This window comes from Canis lupus, chromosome 14 (assembly GCF_048164855.1).
Source record: "Canis lupus baileyi chromosome 14, mCanLup2.hap1, whole genome shotgun sequence".
Lineage (NCBI taxonomy): Eukaryota > Metazoa > Chordata > Mammalia > Carnivora > Canidae > Canis > Canis lupus.
This window is the reverse complement of record NC_132851.1, coordinates 5,444,357-5,466,714: the sequence shown is the minus strand read 5'-3', so window position 1 is coordinate 5,466,714 and position 22,358 is coordinate 5,444,357. Positions and strand designations below refer to the sequence as shown.

Here is a 22,358-nt window from a genome sequence, read left to right as displayed (position 1 = left end):
TGTAAGTTACCCATTTAAGAGTGGGCCTGAGCAGGCAAATGACATATCAAATGTGTATTTGAAAAAGATAAATGTCAAGGATAGTTGAATTAATTGAAGACATTGAAGGCTAAAAGACCTTGAAATTGCCCACAGTAGATAGAGGGTGAGGGCTTGATCTAGGTAATAGAAGTAGGGACAGAGAATAGGAGACCAATTTGGTTATTGATGAGAGGAAGAGTATTAAATAATGTTCAGGTTCCTGGCTTGTGTGATAAGTAGAAAGGGATAGCCAGAGAATAGATGATACGTGCTAAGTGCTTGTGGGAGATCCAGGCTGATGTTAACCAAGTAACTGATTAATTAGTGTTTTCTGACACTGATGGAATTCTCTCTGAACATTTTTGATATGTTAGCATGGTATTTATTGAGAGTTGGAAACACGCAAGCTACTTATAAAGGAGTACTTATATTTTACAACTGACAGATTGCTTTACTCTGAATGGCTCATGACTGACTTATTTTTTTGTATTCGAGAGACGTTTGACTTGTCACGGTTTTGAAAATATGTTATTTTTGGTATGTTTAGATGGTGGTTTTTCAAAAACAGTTAAATATTACAACTAGGCTTGCTGCGTTTTGTTTTTTCCCCCATTCAGTTTCCAATTAAATATACAAGTATAACATCTGGCACTCTTCTTTTTAAGGACTCTGAAAAAAGAGCTGCAAGGATTAGACTTAGCACTTGACAAATCATCCAACTGTAATATTTTCATCTAGAGTTGAGTCTGAAGCTGACTGAAATGGCCATGTCAGGAACAGTACTGTGTAATGTCACAGAGGAGCCACTTAGGAGTATTCCTAATATGGTCGGGGCATTCTTGAGATGCATGGAATAGCCCATTCGTATGGTATCATCCAAGATGGGAATGCAGCCATAACGTGTCAAGTGACAGGATCCACAGAGCACTTCTTTTCTGTTATTTGTCAGACTTACAGCCCCCTTGGCTGATAATGGCAGTGCTTTCTTCTTTCTTTGCTTCATTTTTCAATAGCAAATCCTTGGACTCTGAACTGGAAAGTCCCTTTCCCGCTTGAAAGTCATATATTCTTAGAGTTGGAAGGGACGTCAAAATTATCTTAATCTGAACTCTGGCATTTTTGCACATGAGAAAAATGAAACACAGAAAGGTTAAGCAATTTAGCCACAGTCATCCAGACAGTTATTGAATTCTCCAGCCCACCTACAGTCGCCCTTCCAAATGGGCAGAATGGCAGCCTCCCTCTTTCTTTTAGTTTATTTGCCAGAAGTTTTTTTCACAGTATGGCACCACTTGGAAATAGCCTAATTCCTCTGAAAGGAGAAATGACATGTTTTACTCAGAAAACTTATTTTTATTTTTTTCCAAATGGGTTTTTATCCTAACCCAGTGTGACTCCCCTCTTCTGAGAGAGCTTTCACAGCACTGTGTGACACCTCTCTAATGGCCAGTGCTGCCCAGTTGGATGTCTACAGAACAGTTACAGCAAAACTCCATGCATTTTAGAGCATGGCATTGCCTCCAAATTCAGGAAAGCAGAGATGCTAGAAACTGGTCAGCACCTTTGCCCGACTCCTTGGAACAGATGATACTGGGAACTTCCCTAGAAGCAACCATTTTTCAAAATGAAACTTTTGAAAGGATCCTTGATTCTTGCAATTAAAAATCTCACACTTGTCTCATAGGACTGAGCATCCCTGTGACTCCTGAGGCCTGTAGTCTTCGCTGCCACCGGAGAGCCAGTGTTGGGTAGGTGAGGTGGGACCTGGAGCATGGCCTAGGTAGGAAAAGTAGGAAAGATTTGAAAATGAGTTTGAGTGAGAAGAGGGAAATTTACTGTTTACCATCTCAGCTTGTAGGGAAAGGATTTGGGAGCCCTGTGCTCAGGGAACATATGTCTGCTCAGTCCTTTCTCTCTTAACAGAATAATCCTCTGGGTATGGGGTTAGGGGCAGAAGCAGGTGGTAAGCATTGCTCTGGCTCTGTTGTCTGTGTTCTGAGACTAAGTGCTGGGGTTTAGGAAGCCAAAAATCTTCTCTGCCCCTGCAGGAACATCTCTTCTGTGAGGTGATGGACACTACAGGATCCTCCTTCTGGAAAAAGGGAGGGTCTCAGGGGATAAGACGAGGAGGGGGAAACATCAATTACTAGCTCCAAACAGAATCCTGCTATATTTGTAAGAGCTCAGTTAAAGGAAAACAGGGACTGCTTAGTGCAATGTTCTTAATCTGAGCTGTTTCCAAGAGCAACAAATGAGTGCTGTTATCTGAGCTATGCACACAGAATGATGAGAAAATGCATCCTGGTGGATTATCCTCAAATCTTTGGAGTAAACAGAATTTTTCTTCTTACTGTAGCAAAGCTTAGTTCTGTACCAAAATGGTCGTAGAATATTGGAATTCTATGGGAACACAGAGATGATGCGTACTGGGTCTTCTCCGTCTTCCGAGGTCTAGTCTTGCCCCTACTCCATGTTGTTCTGAGCCCAGGGACAGGGATCTCCAAGGATCACACCAATGAGTTTATCTGCCCTCTGGCTTCCCCTTGGATTTGGCCATTAGAAAGTATCTACTTCACTATTTGTTGGCAGTTTCCTTAACCCTGTCCAAATAACCCCTTCATTAAAACTCCATTTGAGTGTGTAATCTCTTTCTTCCTGGGACCCTGAATATGACTGTTTTACAGATGAGGAAACTGGCTCACAGAGAGGCCCACTGGATTTTCCGGTGGTATCTCTTTTCTGCTCCTTTTCCCTGCATAGTTGAGCATTCATACATTGAGACCCCAAGACCCTGAAATCCTGGATTGGGAATGAGGGAACCTCTGGCACTATAGTTTGGTCTGCTCTAACATGATGGCACATTTCTAAGAATTTTCCTTTTACTTTAAGATGGTGTTCTCAAAAATGGTATTTTACAGGTATATTCCTATAATGGAATAGTGTTTGGCCTAAAAAGAAAGAAATCCTGTCATTTGCAACAACATGGATGAACCTTGAGGGAATTATCCTAAGTGAAATAAGGCAGTCCTGTGTGATTCCACTTACAAGAAGTATATTCAATTATACAAGAATGACAAGTTCTAGAGAACCTGCTATACCACGTTGTGCCTCTAGTTAACAACACTGTATTATATGGCTGAAAGTCTGTTAAGTAGGTAGATCTCTCTCATATCTTTTAATCATACACACAGAATAAGAAGGAAAAAAAAGTATTTTAATAGGCTAAAAAGCAATTAGGGAGAGGACACACCTTGGGAAGGACTCTGTCCATGAGGGCATGGCTGGACTAGTGGAAAGTTGAGAAATGCCTTCTTACTCCATGGTGGAAGCACCAATGCCAAGGCCTGGCTGGAGGAGGGTGGCTAAATTTATCCTCTACCCCTCAGCCCAGTGCCTAGAGCACCTATCTCCCTATTTCAGTGTGTGACAAGTCAAAATTTCTGGTTATGCTTTTGACTGTGTGTGTGTGTGTGTGTATATGTGTGTGTGTGTGTGTGTGTGTGTGAGAGAGAGAGAGAGAGAGAGAGAATTTGCATTCTTCCTTTTATGAACTTTCCTAAATTATCTGAAGAGTCTTTTTTAACCTCTCGTATTTTGTTGATTCTAAGACAAGTTTTATTTTTCTCACATTTTGAAACTCTGTTACCAGAATGTGTCTACAACCAAAAGCACCTTTTGTTGCAATTGGTCAGGTGGCAGTTGTGCTGTAGTTACATTGTCTGGGCATGTGTGAACTTGGTAGTTCTGGTAGCATGACAAGACAACTGCAACCCCGTCTTGTTTCAGTCAGCGATCCCTTTGAGGGATCTGAAAAAGGAATCTAAGTCCTAAGTGTTGACTGAAATCCTATGGCATCTATTAGTAAGATTTTCTTGCCAACACTTACGGAAAAGTATCAAAAGCTTAGAAGAAAATCCCAAATATAATACATGAGTTCTCTTTTAGGAAATGTTGCATTACTAAAGCTCTTGGTGGCAGAGAGGACAGTATTGTGTAGGAAAATACACTCAAATATGTGTCAAATATGATTCAAAGAGTGGCTTCTGAATGTGAATACCTAAACCAAAGTAAATTTGCATAGCAATTTATTCCACCCACTTTTTCATGTTTTCCTTTTATACTGATATGATAAAACTCAGGTCTTACATAAGTCCAGTAGAGCTCTTTAAATAAGTATGAAATAAAAATTCTAAATCATAGTGTTGCATCACAGTTTATTGTGCAGCCGATTTTCTTTCCCTTATCGCTATATGAAGCAGCATTGTCTCTTACAATCAATGAATCTTAATAATCAATGATATGTAGTAGTAAAGTAGAAAGTCTTTTAAATTGGCAGCATGAATCAAAAGATAAGTTAGAAAGTTAAGAAGTGAGGGATTAGTTTAGTAATTCTTTTATTCTATAAATATTTATTAAGTTTTACTGTAAGAACAGGCCTGGGTGAGGCATAAAGATATAGCTGTGAACAAAACAACTGTGATTCCTGGGCTCACAGGTAAGGCAAGATATACTGAATTAGTAGTTGCATGAATGACGTTACAGAAGAGTGCCGACTTCTTTGAAGTGTAAATGGAGAAACTTAAGATGGTCCAGCGGAGTAGATGGCTGACTGAGGAAGTAACACTTGAGTGCAGAATGGAAGGAAAGTAGGAATAAGTCAGGTGGAGGTGAGTGGGGGAGGGGAAGAGGTCATCCTAGTAGAGGAGAGAACAATGTGTATGAAAGCAGAGAAGTGGCAGGGAAGGAGAAGCTGAAGGAAGTACAGTATAGCTGGAGCAGAGATGAGAAACAGAGCTAGAGAAGTAGATGGGCATCAGATAATGAAAGACTTTCTAGGACATAATAAAGAAGTTGCCCAAAGTAAGAGGAAGCTGTGAAGGGGTTTCAGGAGGGGTATGGTGTATCATGGTTAAATTTTAGAATCATCTTTCTGGCTGCTGTGAAAAAATGGAATGCTATAGGTCAAGAGCAGATGCAAAGAACATGTAGTAGCCATTCTCACTTGATTAAAGGGAAGGAGATTAGGAGGGACAGAAGTTATCAATTATGCAGGAGAATCCTGGAGCAAGTGATAGTTCCCATCACTGGCTGCATTCCACATCATACCCTTAGTTCCTGACAACCTAAAACAAGAACTTTCTTTGTTTTTGACAGAGTGACTTCTTCTGACTTGAGCCTACAGCGTGCTTTGAGAAATCTGCCACCAGGTAAATACAGAACAAAAGTTTTCAGATTTATTTATTTATTTTAAAGGCTTTATTCATTTATTCATGAGAGATACATAGTGAGAGGCCGAGACACAGGCAGAGGGAGAAGCAGGCTCCCCGCAGGGAACCCGATGTGAGACTCGATCCCGGGACCCCAGGATCACGCCCTGAGCCAAAGGCAGATGCTCAACCACTGAGCCACCCAGGCGTCCCAAGTTTTCAGATTTATAAGCCACACTTCTCTCCCAAGACTCCCTAAGACCTAAATTCAACATCTTATCTTATCCTTGCATGGCCCTAGGAGTCAGCTGCTGCCTTATTCCCATCTTGTACATGAGGAAATTGAGGCACAGAGAGGTTAGGCAACTTTATTAACAAGCACAAAGATGTTTATCACAACATAAATTATAGTAGCCAAATGAAACAAAGAGGAGAGAATCCAAACATCTAACAGTAGTTAAATTGTATCAAATCAATTATGGTAGATAATTTGATGGAGATATTTTACCAATATTCTTTATCAGATTAAGAAGTTTCTTTCCTACTCCTAGTTGATTAAAAGTAAATTAGCTCATTATGCTAAGTGAAATAAGTCAATCTGAGAAAGACAATTATATGGTTTCACTCATATGTGGAATATAAGAAATAGCACAAGGGACCATAAGGGAATGGGGGAAACTGAATGGGGAAAAATTAGAGAGGAAGACAAATAAAACATTTAACCATGTTAAATCTGGGAAACAAACTGATGGTTGCTGGGCAGGGGGAATGGGATAACTGGGTGACCCTCATTAAGGAGAGCACATGATATGATGAGCAATGGTGTTATACCATATGTTGGCAAATTGAATTTAAATTAAAAAAAAGAAGAAATGAAGAATAAATAAATAAATCTTTAAAAAGACTTTTAAAAAAGTAAATTAGTTCACCTGCACATTGAATTTTATTGAATGTTTTGCTAATCTACTGAGGTGATCAAATGATTTTTATCCTTTGATAAAAATTTTACTCATAGTAATTTACATGTATGGATTTTCAAGTGTTAAGCTATCTTGCATTGCTAAGATAAATCCAACTTGGTCAATGTACTTTATCCTTTCTGTACTCAGTGAGATGTAGTTTCTAAATTATGTCCTGAGATTGGCTAAAATTTTCCTGTCTAGTATTTTCCCTGTCAGGAATGGTTTTCAAAGTATTAGAATTACTGGCTACTTGATTGGGTGATGATACTTGACACTAAAACAGTCGGGGCATGGTGTTTTCTTTGAGGGAAGAATTTCACCTACTGTTTTAATTTCTGATTTATTTAGATTTTATATTTCTTCTTGAGTCAGTTTTGGTAAGTTTTGGTTTTGGCTATCTTTACAATTTCTGTTGGTTTTGTATACAGGAAGGGAATTTCTGAGTCTTGGAGTAGGTATATGTTCAGCTGTATCAAACTCTATCAAAGAGTTTTTCAAAATGTTTGCATTAATTTAAAAATTTACATGTCCATCAGGAATATGTGATGGTTCTGATTTTCCATATTTTTTCTAATACAAGATATTTTTTGTTTTGTTTGTTTGATTGGTTGTTTTTTTTATTAAAGCTCTGTTGGGGGATCCCTGGGTGGCGCAGCGGTTTAGCGCCTGCCTTTGGCCCAGGGCGCGATCCTGGTAGGCCCGGGATCGAATCCCACGTCGGGCTCCCAGTGTATGGAGCCTGCTTCTCCCTCTGCCTATGTCTCCGCCTCTCTCTCTGTCTCTCTCTGTGACTATCATAAAAATAAAAAAAAATAAAAAAAAATAAAAAAATAAAGCTCTGTTGGTAGGTGTGTAGAATCATACTGTAGTTTTAATTTGTATTTCCCTGACTGATATAGTTGAGTACATTTTCATATGTTAATTAACTGTGTACTTTGTTTTATGAAAGTCCCTTTCAAATCTTAAAAAATATTGAGGTGAATATTCATGTCTTTTGAAAAAAATTGAATTGTCTTATTGAATCATCTTTCTAATTGAATTGTAGACATTTTTAATAATATGTATTTTGGATTTGAGCTTTTGCTAGATGTATGTGTTGTAAATATATTCTCTTTTTCCTGTGGTTTACCTTTCACTCTCTTAAATTCCTTTAAAATGGTGCAACTGGTACAAAGGTAAAATGGCTTTTTTCTTTTGTGGTTGACACTATGTGTCCTATTTAAGAAATCTTGGTCTTATTCTAAGTTCAGAAAGATGTTTTCTGTTTCCTCCTGAAAGCTATATTATTTCACTTTTACATTTTGATTTATAATACATCTGAAATTGATTTTATTGTGTATGATGTGAAGTAGAGGGTCAAGATTAATTTTTCTTTGTGGATACAACTTGACCAAGCAGCATCCTTTTGTACAATTTATCTGTTTATTTATTTTGGTTTGGCCTTCTGAGGAATAATTAACACACAGTAAAATGCACTCTCTTGAAATTTATGATTTGATAAGTTTCAGCAAATGTATAAAATCATGTAACCACCAGAGTAACAATGCAGAGGATAGCCAACACCTGAAAGTGCGTTCCTTGGCAGTAGATGTACTTTCCCTAGTGGCAGCCCTGACAACTACTGATCTGATGTCTGTCCCAGAATTTTCTCTTTTCATAATATGTAAGTGAAGTTGCAGAGTATGTAGACTTTCGTTTCAGACTTCTTTCATTTAGCATAAAGTTTTGAGATTCATGCATGTTTTTGCCTATATCAATAGTTTTTTTCTTTTCTATTGCTAAGTAGAATTCCATTGTGTGAATGTACCACAATGTGTTCATCCATTCATCAATTAATGAACATGGATTGTTTGTAGTTTTTGGTTATATGAATAAAGCTACTATAATCTTTAGTTAATGGATCTTTGTATAGATATATGTTTTAAGTTACTAGAAGTAGGATTATTGGATCATGTGGTAAGTATAGCAACTATATTTTTAGTACTATTTGAGAAAAATTCCTCTGGCTGTTTTAAAAGTAACTGTATCATTTTGCATTTCAGTCATCAATACATGAAAGTTTAGATGTTCCACAGCCTCCCAGCACTTGATATTAATTAGTCTTTGTAATTTTAGCATTTTGTGTTGGTATACAGTGGTACCTCATTGTAGCTTTCATTCTCATTTCCCCAGTGATTAATAATGTGAACACCATTTCATATGCTTGTTTACTGTCTGTATATCTTCTTTGGTGAAGTGTCTGTTCAAATTGTTCACCCATTTTTAAACTTACATTACCTTTCTGTTACTGATCCATAATTGAATATATTAGGGATATAAACCCTAGATCAAACATGTGCTTGCAAATACCTTTTGCCAGTCTGTGGCTTGTTTCTTCATATTCTTAAAAGTGTCATTAAAAGAACAGAAGTTTTTATTTTTCACGAAGTTCAGCTTTCAAGTTATCAATCTTTTTCTTTTATGGGTATCAGTTTTGTGTCCTAAGAAATCCTTACAAGGAGTTGTGTTAATCTTGTTAGCAGATGACAAGATCGGTAGTTAGTAGAGACTTAGTAGGGTGGGGTTGAGCTTCTGGTTGCTGTAGTTACCTTCAGTCCACTAGACTCCACCATTCTCCACTGGTGGCCAGTAGTTACCTTATGCTTAGTGTGGCTGGTGTGCCAGAGGGCTTTTCCCACTGTCAAACTCCATTCTCTGCTTTCAGCAGACCTGCCACACCTGCTCCACTGAATCTCTCCACGTTGGTGCTCACCTAGGAGTAGAGTGTTCTTGCTCAGTGCTCAGTGTAATGCAGTGGCAGTGGTGGTGGGGTTGTCAGTTCTGCTGGTCCAGCCTCAGTCTTGGGCAGGCCTGTGTGTCTACACTTTGGGACCTGACCTTTGTCTCTGTTCCTCCTCTTCTTCATGGCAGCCAATCTCTGCCTTGTGTCTCTGGGTGTCTTAGCGGGAGACGGCTTCCTGCCCCTCCATGGGTTATAGCAGACCTCTTCTTTGTGTCAGGACCAGATTCTGAATTTGAGAGTTTGTTGTCCGTCCATCAGGGCAGATAGCTTTTGCTTCTGCCTTTCTCAAGAATCGGTGGATCTTTGCTTGGATCTTCGGAGTAGGAAGGTTTTCTGCTCCTTTCCCAGTGGTTTAAAACTCTTGCTTGGGCAGCCCGGGTGGCTCAGCAGTTTAGTACCGCCTTCAGCCCAGGGCCTGATCCTGGAGACCTGGGATCAAGTCTCACATCAGGCTCCCTGCATGGAGCCTGCTTCTCCCTCTGCCTGTGTCTCTGCCTCTCCCTCTCTCTGTGTCTCTCATGAATAAATAAATAAAATCTTTAAAAAAAAAAAAAAACACCTCTTGCTTAACGTGGAATAAAGTTGTGAGAAGTGGATGGGTTTCTTGGTCCTTCTAAAGGATCACTCTTCTGTCTCCGACCCTGCCCTTAATCCTTCTCAGGAGTAGCACTGGAAACCTATGGGAAAACAAGCTTGAAAGAGGCTCCCAGGGACTCCATACTGTCATGCTAGCACACACTAGCCCTTGAGGACTCATGAACATTTTGGCTGTTTTCTTCCTCCCTGCTTTTATGATGACTACTTTCTCCGACAGCACTCTGTCAAAGGCGACAGTCTGTGTGTCCCATCTGTCCTTGGAGGTCCATGCCATTCTCTAAATTAGTTCACCTGGTTGTCTTGTAACCTTAGCTCTTCGACTGGCTCATAACAAGTTATGCTTCTGTTGATTATGCAGCTTTTTCTGGGGTTTTCTGTATCTTCAGTGGATACAGAACGATGTTGCAGCTTTCTAAGAGCCACTGGTATTAAAGGAACACTTAGATTGTAAATAAAAATGCCAGTCAGAAATGGTGGAAAGCCGAATCAAAAGAAGGCAATAAAACCACAATCCAAAACTTAATGGGAAAGCTGAGAGGCTTTAAATTTTCTTCTTCTCTTGGGTTGGCTCTACTTGGTATTCTCTTTAACTTCTCAGGAAGTAACTGCCTACAGTGGCAGGAATCACACAATAGAATAGCTTGATTCTGAGGGCTGGGGTGAGGAAAGGAGGAAGAGTGCCTCTCTCTGCCCTTGTTGCCTTTCAAGAGAAGGAGAGGAGAAAGAGAGTCACGGGAAAAGAAGAGGACAGAGACCATAGGCAGGCAACTGCAGAGGTTTGTAGCTTCTCAGAAAAGGGGTGTAAAGTGTAGTATCCTGAAGAACACCTGATGTCCACAGCACCTAGGAGTCCAATATCATGATTCCCCAGCTATCCCAGGAGCAGTCACATCATCTTGTAGCTTAGATATGTTTAACCCTCTGCATCCTTGCTATTCCAAAGGTGGTCCAGGGACCAGTAGCTGCAGCAGCAGCCGCTGAGGGCTTATTAGAAATGCAGAATGCGGGTCCCATTCAGACCTGCTGAATCAGAACCTGCATTTTTTAAAAATTTTTATTTATTTATGACAGTCACAGAGAGAGAGAGAGAGAGAGAGAGAGAGAGAGGCAGAGACACAGGCAGAGGGAGAAGCAGGCTCCATGCACCGGGAGCCCAACGTGGGATTCGATCCCGGGTCTCCAGGATCGCGCCCTGGGCCAAAGGCAGGCGCCAAACCGCTGCGCCACCCAGGGATCCCCAGAACCTGCATTTTAACAAGATCCAGAGGGATTTTATGCACTTGGATCTTTGAGAAGCGGTGTTTTACATAATCACTGTTTCTGTTTCTTTTCATTTTTAGCCAACTGTGCTTTTAATAATGAGATTAAAATCCTTCAAAGTCAAAATATTGTGAAGGTAATCCTACCTTAAGAATAAACCAGGGACATAGTGAACAAAATTAAGGCATTTAAATGAATTTTCTAGTTAAATTACTGAATTTAATTGAACAATAATCATTGATATGCATACTTAAAACTTCTTATTTTCAAATTCTTTCTTGAGTTTTGGTTCTTAGCACTCAAAACCTTGACTCTTGTAGCAGGGATTTTTCTGTTGCTTCTTATAAAGGTGTTTCTTAGACCTATGTAGTCGGCCTCATAGAGGCAGTCTGGCATTCCTCTCCACCTTGGTTTCAGCTGAAGAAACAGGCTCCTGCATGAAGCTTCTATTGTTGCTTCAAAACCAGGCCCAAAGGGTCCTAGCAAGGATCCATCCCTCTGTCAAGGTGCTTGCCAAGAGCCATCAGCTTTCGAAGCTTCCCAACTTTGAGTAATTTATGACGCAACAATGAGACTGTGTTGCCAGAATTTGAATTTTCTTTGTTTTTTCTCAACTTTCAATGAAAGTTAATTTTTACATTTATCCCAGTTCTTAAGTTGTTCTCTTTCCTTTGATACCGTAAAAAAGCCAGCCGCGATCACTGGATTAGAGTGTCTGCTTTCCTCTTATTTTTCCTTTTGCTTTCTACCCAGGTATTTTAAGGCCTGCCTGTCCTACCCCTTAGTGGGAGACATGAAGTCAGAGAGATCTGGTGATATTATTAATTTGTTTTAACATGCTTTTTTCACCATGGGACCATCATGTATGTGTTCTCAGCAGGTTGAGGAGGGCACAAGGTCATGGCTCCTGATGGAGGCAACCCAGGCAAAGAGTTGTCTCAGTTGTCCAAGGCCACTGAATTCTACTTTAGTGTCCGTGGTCAGCCTTAGCTGCAATCTGGGAAATGGATCTTTGAGTTGCGCATATTACTGCTATGAAGGAAATCAGGGCTAGCTTTGCTATGGGTGAGGAACTAAATGCAGACTGTAGACAAGGAGCTAAATCTTGGCTTTATTCTCAGGGATGCTGGGTTGGAGGAGCTTAAATTATGGTCAGGGTCAGCTATAATCAGGTCTCCAATTACTTTTGCTGCTGAAATATTCTTTCATGGGAAAGAAAAATAAATAATACTGAGGCCAGAAGTAGAAGGGAGGGTGCCCAGACGTCTGAGTTCTTTCCTTCACTCAGTCTCAGCCACTTGAGAAGTCACCCCCTGGAGGATGAGTGAAGGAATGCAGCTAAAGGAAGCAGTCACCTTCCAGTAGTTTTCAGAAGACAGTTTTATGTGCCCAGAGAATGGTGCTGGGGAGGAGAGCATGGTGCACCTCTGAATAATTGTTATATCCATATGTGTGTGTCCTACACACACAAAAACACACCCATGATCTTAGCATATATTATTCCCTAGTGTGACACAGCTGTGTTATATTTGTTTCTTTATATACTTTTCTCAATGCCTGTCGTTAATGACCTTGTAGTATAGACAGTAATCGGCTATAGGAGTTGAGAAAAGGGAGAGTCACAGGCACTGAAGTTTGTGAATTCCTCACACAGGAGATGCAGACAAAGTGTATACATTGCAAAGAGTGGGTAGCATTATCCCAGGAAGAGAAGGGTGATTTGTGGTGAATGTAGGATGGGCTGTAGCCAGCAGACTTCTAGTTACTTTGGGAGCACACTGAAGGGCTCTTCATAGGGTCTCCTCCATTGCTACACAGCAACGCACCAACCGACAAGCTGCTGCTACTCCCCTAACCCATTGGTGTGCAACAGGGTCTGGCCCCTTTGTGCAGCCTTTTCATCCTTGACTCCTACAGTCATGCTGATTTGAAAACCCACAACAAGAAGCCCTGCTCCCTACACAAGGCTCAGCTCAGGCTTGTGAGCTGACAGCTAATTGTCGCTGCTGATTGCTTTGCTGACAGTGCTTTGTGGCTATTTTGGTTTTTTGCAAGCATTCTTTAATTAGAGGAAATGACATCGTGAGCTGTCCAATCAGTCTCTTGTCGGATATTATTACATTTGTAGGAGAATCAGGCAACATTTAGGTTTCTTCCTGCCAAGCTGATATGAGGGTTGTGGCCTGTGGTGCATTTGGCTTGGCAAAGCAGTGACCCCCACCCAGCTCTGAGACAGGTTTGCCACTGGTGTGAGGGAAGAACATTTTTCATTTCTAGTGTTAGCTCAAAGTGTGCAAGGCTCCATGGGGCCCCCTGTTCATGCAGCAATGTCACACTGAAAATTTATGCTTCATAGTGACTATTGCCCTGATAGGATGTTGACTCTTTTCTCTCTGCAAATGAGTTATATCAGGATTCTTCTGATATTTACCTTTCTGGTTAACATGGAAAGGTGCTTCTATTTTTCCCTGAAGAAACACAGATATGAATGGCTTCTATTTGATGAAGTTTTAGAGGTGGTTTTTCACGTAGTAAAGAAAGTGAGATCTTACTACATTGCTTTAATCAATAGGAAGAAAGAGCTTGTTAAAAATTATTCTGAATTATAAAATAAGTTTGAAGAGCTTTACAACTCTTCACAAAGTAACTGAAATCCACAGAATAACTTTTACTAATTGTTTTTTAAGTATGACTGCCTTCTAAAACTACTTTACTGAATGTTTTATTTTGGAATAGCTGTGTTTATTTTCATATGAACCATGTGTGAAAATTTGAAAAATCAGTTTATCTAATGCTGATAGATAAACTGCATTTTATGGACCTTATTTAATTATTTTTTTTTCCTAAGTTTTTTGGTTTTGGTATTAACTGCCTTGCAACAAGGATTATTAAGCATGCTAGGGTGTCCTCAGGGTTAGCAAAACAGCCTGAGTTACAGTTCCTGCTCTCTAAAAACTTACCTTCTAATTGGGAAACTAACATTCTCTAGTAGTCCTTTCGGCATGGCTTCTTCCACACATCTCTGTGGTTACATGGTTTTTCTCCAGGAGTGTTGAATATTGGAGCAGAGAACACAGAATACAGGGTGGATCCAGGGTTAAAAAGAAAAAGACAAAGATAGTTAGGGTTCTGTGGAGAGATCATAAGCATCTCAGATTGTGCCCAGAAGGAAAGGAGGCCAAGGGGTGTGTGTGGGTGCGGAAGGGTGGGAAAGATCATGAAGATGGAAGAAATGATTAATGGACATGGTGGGTGTGTGGACACCAAAGACAGAAGGACTCCATGAGGTCAACATGGGGCAAGAGAGATAGAGTAAAATGCTATCTATTTTCTCCAAGTCTGTCTGATCTCTTCAACCAAAGGGCAAAATGGGCCAGGCCTGGCATTTCTTTTTGTGTCTTTTTTAGCTCTTGGTTTGCTGTGATACTCTAGCACAGGCTTCCTAAATGTTTCCCAAAGAAATTCAGCTCACTCTTGGGTTTTGTGAAGATCATTTGAGGTCATTATCAAATTTCTTTCACACATATGGAAATGATTGAGGTACTCATTTATTCATGTCTATGGTGACCCCCAAAGTGATTCCTGGCATAATCTGAGGGTGGCATGAACATGCCCATGTGCTCTATAGTGAAAAGGAAGTCTCTGTCATCTGATATTTGTTCATTACTGTTGGGTGAAGGGAAAATATCATCCCTAGAGAGACAGTTTAGGTAGACTTCAGAGAGTCCCACATGCCAGCATGTTACTTTGCTTTACCGATAAAGCCAAAAATGCTGTTTCTTTATATAGGTCAATAGTTTTCCTTTTCCTTTTCAAGATTTTTCAGGCTAAGTGCATTTGAGGCCCAAGTGAACAACTTAAACTTCCTGATCTTCTTACTGTTCCCCTGCTTAACATTCAACTTTTTCTTGGGTTTATATTTAGCTGAAGTAATCTTGATGAAAGACTTCCACAACTGAAGTCACAGCAAAAACTAGAGAATAAAATTTTAATTTGGAATAAGAGCTAAAATGTCACAAGATAATTCCTATACATTCTTGTATATTTCATAATTAACCTGCCATTCCCTGGGCATTATGCCCCCTGTGAGTTCTTTGCAATGGCATCTTACATTCACTTGGTTATCCTGGTGCTGGTCCCTTGCTGGGACACAGCAGGGGCTCACAGCTGTATGTACATCTGTGGCAAATGTGTCAGATGTTCAGTTCAAACACACCAGAAGTGACTCTAGTGCAGATTTTCTTAGGTAGCATTTTCAGGTTCCTTAACCTGTACCCCAGACACCACAGACTTGATCAGAATCATGCAGTTACCATGGTATCTAGAGAGCCCTTTGAAACTCATCGACTTCTCCAGGCAGAGAAAAAGATGGAAAACTGCTCTAATAGAACATTTTCTACCTTAGAAGCTGAGAATAGACACTATATCTGAAACAGAAAATCTGATTTTTCAAAACTTCTCTCAAGCATAATCTTTTATAACTGCTGAAAACTGCTCACAGGTTTTGTATGTACTAGCACTGACTTTAACAGATTTTTTTCATCACTGATCTGGAAGCTTCTTTTTGAATAAAATAGAAATGTGAGTGGCTCTGGCTAAGATATCCTTTTCAATTGTAGAGAAGAGTTAGACTAACTGGGCTCTCCTGTTTGTTCAGGGAGAGTGAAGCAAAAATGGGTCTAGCTGTGAATAAAATGGCAGGCCTGCTTTCTTCACAGGAGACTTCTCCCCCTGATAAGTTCTTTGATGCTAATTTAATTCTCACTACTTACTAACTCCAAAGCAACAGAGTTTATATCTTTGAAAGGGTTGCTTTTTATAAAATCTTGTCTGAAATTTCTGCTTAATGGAAAGGCCACTGAACCATTACCTTTCTGGCTTAGAGTTAGTAGACAGGGACTGTTTAAGTCATTAATTTGTATCGCTTGACATTTTTATAACACTTTACAATGTTCAGAGCACATTTACATCCATTGTTATTTGAGCTATGTAACAGCCTTTATAAGGCAAAGAGAAGTTTTGGGTTTTTTTATTCCCCCCCCTTTTTTTTTTTTGGAATGACAGGAGAGTGAGAAAGATTATGTCTCCTTTAATTCATTGTTAGATCTCCTTCTTCCTTCCTTCATTGTTAGATTTCCAGGGTCTAGACTAGTGCTATATCACATAGTAGGTGCTCAATGAACATTTTTGTTAATAAACAAGTAATAATAATGATAACATTTTCACTTCTACTTTTTTGCTTCTTACATTGGAAACATTGTACATTCCAATGGCATAGAAAATGCTGAATATAAGCGTTACAGGCTACTGAAAATAAATAGTGACATGGGTATAGTGGGGAAGTACAGATTGTCAGTTCATCAAAGTAATGGGTGAAGAATACTGAACTGAGCTGTAGAAAAAAACACAGAAGACACTGAAAATATAGGTCCTGCCTTCAAGAGCTTGAAATCAACTTGGAGAAACCCACCATGGAAAAGATGAAGAAAGTCACTCAGTCTGTTTGGTTGGCCCTGCCCTCTTAGAAACTTGGGTGGAAAAAATAAAAAGGACATGCATTGAAAAAAACCTTGATCTCAGAGGGAGGAGGAAGTAGAAGAACTCTACTGTCACTTTCTTTGTTTGGTTCTATAATTACCTGTACCCTTTCAAGTGTTTTTATGCAAGAAACTAAATGCAGAGACTGGTCGAGGGATGAATCATTCATCCCTAATTAACTGGCATAGAAGGTGAACTTTGACAAAGCTTCAATTGGCTCCTTTCCTTAAATAGTCAAGTAATTATGCTGTAATTTAGCATCAGTAAACAAATCTTTCCATCCTTATCTCAACCAGAACGAATAGTTTCCAAGTCCCTTAAGGATGGTACTTTTCAAGTACCTGCTGCTTGAGTACCTGCTGCTGAAATTCTGATTCAGGGGCTTGATGCAGAGCCTGGGAGTCTGCCCCCACCCCCACTGCCTTTTAGTATACATGCTATTTTGGAATAATTTTATATTCATAGAAAAGTTGCCAAGATAATACAGAAATTTCCTTTATTTCCTTCACCTAGCTTCCCCTAATGTTAACTTCTTAAATAACCAGAATACATTTGTCAAAATTAAGAAATTAATATCAGTGTAATAATGCTAAGCTACAGACTTTATTCCAGTTTCATCAGTGTTTGCACTAACATCCTTTTCCTGTTCAATCTAGGACATTCCATTCCATTTTGTCAACCTACCTCCTTCATCTCCCTGGATCTGTGATAATTTCCTTGGATCTGCATTTTTAAACCCCAAGTGGTTCTCAGATATAAAACTCAACACCCATTGCTCTTCCAAAGCCAGGGACACACCTGGACACATCAGACAAATGCTAAGAATCCTGTGGTGAGGGTGGGTAGGAGGGAGGGAGAATGTGGGTTGGGGGACCTCCCCTTGCCTGAGGAAACCTTGTGTTTTTCATTCCAAGTCATGCTCCCATTGGTTAGGGACCCAGCAGGAAACAGAAGGCACACTCTGGAGGACTCTGAGGAGAATTGAGCAAAAGTACTATTTACAGAGGTGTAGACAGAGTGAAGGGAACAAATAAGGGATACTAAGACAACCAGGAATGCCAGGAATGCTTAGCAATGAGAAGCTTCTACTCTTTTTGGAATGGGGGCAAGAGGAGCAGTAGTCAGGGATGTGTAGTTGGAGAGCCAGTCACTGCCAGAACTGTAGGATTCCTATGTTCAGAGGACATGGAGGAGGGAGACCTGGGTCTTTATCACACTACCCTGGTCTCCTGTTGGTGCCTCCCATTGGCAGAACTCCATAAGGAGCCAGAAGGCAGGGGATTAGGCAACATAGTTCCTGGGCACAGAGAAGGGAGGGATAGGTGGAGAATGGGTATGGACAATGGATTTAGAGAGGGGTGGAGGTGAGAACCAGCACTGTATAAAGCAAAATACAGAAGAGATAGCCTGATTAGTTCATTGTGGCTGAGTTAAAATGTGTGCTCTGCTTATTAATTCATAGCTACTATGTCATTAGGGGTCCGTAGCTTAATAAAAAAAAAAAGAGAGAGAGAGAGAGTATCCAATAAAAACATTACATTTAGCCTTGGAAACTGTACAGTTTATCAGCTTGTTGCAAAATCAACAAATATTCTTTTGGTAGATTAATGATATAAAAAGAAAGGTAGCCTCCAGCTAAATAAATAAATATCCAGACTGAAGAAAAAAAGTCCCACCTGAGATATGGTCATAGAACTGATCATGGATTTCGGTGTCATATACCAACTTGTATAAACTGGATAAACCAATGCATTAAGTTTTTTTTTTTTTTAATTGGCCCTAGTTTTTGAAAGGCATTATCATCACCCTTTCTACAGTATAGTGAATTGAATTCTGGGCACCCCAAAAAAAGATTCAGACAATGTTCTTCTTTTCCTAATTGCCAAAGAATAGGGATGGATAAAAAGCTCATCTTTTTTCAAGCATCCATGTGACTTATGGAGAATCTCTAGTCTTTAGAATTGGCTTTCCTGAGGTGTATCCAATGGGAATTTACTGATGGTAGAGATGAAAAGTGTATATTTTGCCCCCTCATTTCAAAAAAAGAGTAGAAGTTACAAAGGATGAATATTAGCTATATTTTACTGCTGTTGACATTAAGCTTCACATTAAATACATTTTTCCCAAACAGAAAGCTTGGTGGAGGTTTGTTTTGCGCATGCATGTTTTTTGCAGATATTGGTCTTCTCTTGTGTTTGCCCACCATCCTCAGCCAGGGCATAAGCTCTTCTATATTTATTTTGCACAGTAGTTGCATTGGGATCTTGGCAGGAAACAGAATTTGCCTCAGAGAGTTTGAATTAAGAGAATTTAATGACAGGGCTGTTGCAGACCTGTTGGCAATGTTACAGAAACAAACAAGGGCTGGTTCAGCACCCAGTAACCAACAGCAAAGGGGAAGCCATTGCCCAGGCTGAAGGGATAAGGGGAACAAATAGTGGAGTCCAGTGAGGGTTGTAATTAAGGAGGAAGGGTCACTCAACAGAAGCCATAGCTGTAAAGGGAGAAAACTCTTGCCAGACACTGAAGTAAAATAGGGGGAGAGTAGGGGAAATAGTACCACACTGCTCTCTTCCCACCTTCCTGTATTTGACTGGTGCTCCCCACTAGTCAAACTCAACAGGAAGCTAGAGGCCCAGGGTGTATAGGTGATCACAACCCCTAACCCTACACCACCCCTACTCCACCCGCAGCCCTGGACAGGAAAGGTGAAGTATGGTTGGGGATGTTGTAGAGGGGGAATTGGGAATAACCAGCAAAATGATCCATTGTCATTGAGCCCCTAGAATGATTATTTTGTGACATTAGGTTTGGAGAAAATGCAAAGTGGATGCATTAAATTAATAAGCAAATTAATTTTCTATAAAGCCAGTTTTCCCTAGCCTGCTCTGAAGTTTTACTACATAAAGTTTTCTAAAGTTTCTTTAGTCTCACTGTGTGGTGAGAAACATGTTGACCTTTAATATAATATGGAACCTCATTTTGACCTCTGGGGGCCCTGAGGGAGGGAGATCAACATAGCTTGTGTTATTGGTTGTCCCAACTGCCATTCTCAGAGTTCAAATGTGCAATAGTTCCCTCTTATCCATGATTTTGCTTTCCATGGTTTCAGTTATCTGCCATAACTGTGGTCCACAAGCTGATGATCTTCCTTCTGAGTATCCTCAGAAGGTCGCTAGTAGCCTAATGCTACCGCATAGTGCCTGTGTCATTCATGTCAATTCATTTCATCACGGGGACATTTTATCATCTCACATCATCACAAGAAGAAGGATGAGTATGGTAAGATATTTTGAGACAGAGAGGAGACTGCATTCACATAACTTTTATTTCGGTATATTGCTATAATTGCTTTATTTTATTGTTATTGTTAATCTCTTACTGTACCTATTTTATAAATTAAACTTCATCATCGGTATGCATGTATGGGAAAAAAACCCCATAGTATATATATTGTCTTGGTATATCTGCAATTTCAGGTATCCACAGGGGTCTTGGAACACAGTCCCAGTAGATAAAGGGAGACTACTATATGCTTTTATTGTTTTAATGGGTTGTTTCCGTTGAAGCGAAATGTAAGTACCAAATAATCATTTCCAGTTGTTCATTGATTATTCGTGCATAAATTATTTAATGAGAATGGACCCAGATAACCAAGTGATAGGTTCATTTCTGGGAAAAATGTTGACTCTAGCCCATACCCCCCAGTTGGAGATTATTTGAAAATAAAAGCAGAGTAACAAAACTATCTTCAAGGGTTCCGGTAACTTGAACCAACCTGGTCTTGGGCTCATTTAAGAATTTTTTTCCAGGAGGCTCAGAGAAAGAGAACTGAAAATAGACTGGTTGAAGCAATTTCAGTAAAAGGACCTGAAAATGTTTTCTTTAGCGCAGGGTTTTTAGTGAGTGACAAGTCAACAGTGCCCAGAAGATTGCATTATTGGGAAAAGAAGTTCATATTTGATTTTCCTTTTCCTTGTGGGCTATTTCTCTTTAATGCATTCTATCGAATCTTTAAATGTGATGCATGACAGTCTATCAGTCTCCTCTATTTTCTGTAATATTTTTGTCTATATCACACACTTTTTCTTTCCAGATTTGTGATGGATTCTTAGGCAGGGCTACCTTCATCTAAACGGCTCCAGAAAAAACATAAAATCATGCTCTTAAACTTCAAGGGTCTTTCATAGCTTAAATGATTTAATTGCAATTTTGAGCAAAACTAAAGAAAAATCTGTTGATTATGCTTTATATGAGGGGAATGTCATCGCTTTAAGTGGCTAGAATCAATAAGCTGCTGATAGTTACTCGAAGGGAGTACTAAGACTTAATTTGCCTTTACTGATCTGACCTAGGCAGGGCGTTAGAGCAGGTAGGAAGTGGTTAGTGCTAGGCTATGCTACCTACTATAACTTAAGAACCTGAACCCATGGTAACAGGCATTAGTATTGATATCAAGATCACTTCTGTCCTTGCAGATATTTTTGTCTTGTGTCAGGATCTTTTTCCAATGATCCCGTGGAGGTAAACACTGATGCATCTTTCTTTAACTCTGGTGCCTTCCACACTCCCTCAAAATCAATTAGTCACTATGATCCTAGCTTTGCAAGAGAGACTCATTTCCTTTCCACTGTCATTTCAATAGGCAAGGACCCTCCTAATGGCCTAGTTATTGAGATAACCTCCTGCAAGGCTGCCAGCTCATAGTATTAACTTGCTTCTAGAAAGGAAGCTTCCTAGGCCATCATATTTATCAGGATCTGCCTCTGCTCAGAAACTTTCAGCCAGTTATCACTTACAGAGCAAAATCCCTGTCAGTAACCAACTAATAAATTTCCATGAGCAGCTGCTGTGGGCAAGGCCCTGTGCCTGGTGCTGTAGGAACACAGACCATGTCCACTTACCTGTTCACTTTGTGTCTGTCCTTGATTAATTTGTCATTTCCTATCAAGCAGGAATTATACTTGCTGTGTATAAGTGCACAGCAGCAAGATTGGCTTCTAATCAGCATTCCTGATTACATATTTTTTGTCGAGGATTACTATAAGTTATGCAGCTTGGAAAACTATAATACATAGTCTCCTCAAGGCTCCTTGGTGTGGCTCCTAATATTTCTGAAACTTTCTGTTTAGAATTATCTTCTGAACTGTTAAGTTGTAAAAGCAAGAGTCTAATTACTGCATTCTTTTGTTCAAGACACAATTTGCAGAATGCCTGCTTAGTAGTAGGTGCTGTGCCAAGACCTTAGCATGCTAAGATAAAAAGTCCACCAAACAAAGACTACCAGGGATACGCCATAGTCAAACAAACAGGTTTATTAGCTTGAAGCAGCAAGGGAGAGCACATACCATAGAGGGTTGTAGAGCATTTCAACTGGGTGAAGATGGATTTTAGGAAAGAATATCTACAGAGTTTGTAAAATGAATTAGTCATAGAATGGTCTTGGCTAGAGATTGGTCAGAATTTATAAAGTACGAAATTGCTGAAACAGTCAGTGGTCTTTAAGACTTATGGCTTTGTGTGGATTATTCTTAGACTAGATTGTCTGTGGTCTTATTTAGAATATCATTGGTCTAAATGAGCAGGTGTTAAAGAGTCTGAACTTAGTATGTCTTGTGTGTCATGGTTTGGTACAATTTTTCTATTTTTGTGAATCATAGTACAATTTTGCAAGTGTGGTTTCTGTTTCAATTTTCAATCCTCCCTCACATCCTATGGCCAACTAAACTGGTTTTCCCTTTTTTAGAAGAATAATGACAAAGCTCTTGTCCTCAAAGAATTCTCAGCCTAGGTTATTATAATATAATTGGACATATTCCATAATAAGATACAAATAAGGTGTTACGGAGTTCAAAATAAATAACTTCAAGAAAAAAACTATCATTTTGTTGAAATCCTAACATATACAAAGCTCCACATATATTATATACAAAGCAAATAACATGCATTATTTTATCTAATCCTCAGCACCCATATGAAATTGGTGGTACT

General features: G+C 39.6%; 1 protein-coding gene across 9 annotated transcripts in view; it reads left to right on the top strand.

Annotated features, from left to right (window-relative positions):
- The window catches only part of NCALD (neurocalcin delta), a 370,439-nt gene that overhangs the window by 109,634 nt on the left and 238,447 nt on the right, over positions 1-22,358 (top strand). For 6 of the 9 annotated variants that reach the window (XM_072774075.1, XM_072774073.1, XM_072774070.1 and 3 more), the window contains one exon: positions 5,176-5,228. The gene's annotated coding sequence lies outside the window, so the exon portion shown is untranslated. Of the gene's footprint in view, positions 1-1,704; positions 1,770-5,175; positions 5,229-6,538; positions 6,568-22,358 lie in introns of those variants that run through there. The other 3 variants (XM_072774074.1, XM_072774081.1, XM_072774072.1) reach the window with 2 other exon arrangements.